Genomic DNA, 2,247 nt, shown 5'->3' with positions numbered 1-2,247 from the left:
TAACTCTAATTCTAAACCTCACCCTCACCCTAACCCTTACCCTAAACCTATCCCGAAACCGCACCCTAACCCTAACCCTCACCCTCAAACTGATCCTCACCGTATCTCTAACCCTAACCCTAAGAATAACACTAACCCTAACCCTAACCATAAGTTTCAGCGTCCTGCTCACCGCAAACTTAACCCTAAGCATAACACTAAAAATAAGCCTAACCCTAAACCTAACCCTAACCCTAACTCTAATCCTCAAACCCACCCTCACGCTCATCCTAACCCTAAGCCTAATCCTAACTCTAACCCTAACTCTCGCCATAAACCTAACCCTAACCCTAACACTAACACTAAACCTAACCCTAAACCTAACCCTAATCCTCAGCCTCACACTCACACTAACCCAAACCCTAACCCTAACCCTCACCCTAATTCTAAGCCTAACCCTAACCCTAAACCTCACCCTCACCCTCACCCTAACCCTAATCCTAAACTTAAACCTATCCATAACCCTAATCCCACCCACATCCTAACCTGATCCCTCACCCTCACCCAAACCCTCATCCTCACCCTAACCCTCATCCTCACCCTAAACATCACCCAAACCCTAACCCTCACCCTAACCCTAACCCTAACCCTCACCCTAACCCTCATCCCGAGCTAACCCTAATCCTAACCCTCACCCTAACCCTAAACCTCACCCTCACCCTCACCCTCACCATAACCCCAACCCTAACACTAACAATAACACTAATCCTAACCCTAAACCTAACCCTAACCATAATGCAAACACTCAAACTCAGCCTAACCCTAACCCTCCCCCTAACCCTAAATGTACTCCTAACCTGATCCCTCACCCTAACCCTAACCCTCAGCCTAACCCTAACCCTAACACTAACCCTCACCCTCACCCAAGCCCTCATCCTAACCCTAATCCTAACCCTCATCCTCACACTAACCCTAAACCAAACCCTAATCCTTACCCTCACACTAACCCTCACCCTAACCTTAACCCTCACCCTAAAACATACCCTCAGCCTAATCCTAACCCTAACCCTCAACCTAACCCTATTCCTCTCCCTAAACCTCATCCTCACCCTAAAACTCATCCTAACCTTTACCCTCACCCTAAACCTAACCCTAAATGTACTCCTAACCTGATCCCTCACCCTAACCCTAACCCTCAACCTAACCCTCATCCTAACCCTACTCTAACCCTAACCCTCACCCTAACCCTAACCCTAACCCTAACCCTAAACCTCACCCTAACCCTCCCTAACACTAACCCTAACCCTAAACCTCACCCTCACCCTAACCCTAACCCTAAACCTCACCCTAACCCTAACCCTCACCCTCAGCTTAACTCTAACCCTCAGCTTCAACATAACCCTAACCTGATCCCTCACCCTAACCCTAACCCTCACCCTAACCCTAACGCTAACACTAACACTCACCCTCACCCAAGCCCTCATCCTAACCCTAATCCTAACCTTAAAACTCACCCTAACCTTAACCTTCAACCTCACACTAACCCTCACCTTCACCTTAACCCTCACCCTCACCGTAACCCACATCCTAAACATAACACTAACCCTAACACCAAAGCTCACCCTAACCCCCACCATAACCCTAAACCTAACCCTAACATTCAGCCTAACCCTTACACTCACCTTCACCCTACCCCTCACACTAACCCTAACCCTCCCCCTAAGCCTAACCCTAACCCTCATCCTCACACTAACCCTAAACCAAACCCTAACCCTTACCCTCACACTAACCCTCACCCTAACACTAACCCGAACATTTAGTCTCACCCTCACCCTAACCCTCACCCTTACCCTTACCCATATGCTCACCCAACCCTCACACTAACCCTAACCCTCAAACTAACCATTAACCTAACCCTCAACCTCACCCTAACCCTAACCCTAATCCTAACCCTAAACCTCATCTTCACACTCTCCCTTACACTAAACCTAACCCACACCCTCAACCTCACCCTCACCCTAACGCCCACACTCACTCTCACCCTAACCCTAACTCTAACCCTCACCCTTACCCTAAACTTAATGCTAACCCTAAAGCTCCACCTTACCCTAACCCTCACCCTAAAACGTACCCTCACCCTAAACCTAACCCTCACACTAAACCTAACCCTCACCCTCACCCTAAACCTAACAATAATCCTAACACTAATCCTAAACCTAACCCTCACCCTCACCCTAACCCTAACCCTAACAAAAACCCTATTCCTAA

Source organism: Dipodomys ordii, unplaced genomic scaffold (genome assembly GCF_000151885.1).
Source record: "Dipodomys ordii isolate 6190 unplaced genomic scaffold, Dord_2.0 Scaffold121, whole genome shotgun sequence".
Taxonomy (NCBI): domain Eukaryota; kingdom Metazoa; phylum Chordata; class Mammalia; order Rodentia; family Heteromyidae; genus Dipodomys; species Dipodomys ordii.
Note: the sequence above shows the minus strand (reverse complement) of the source record.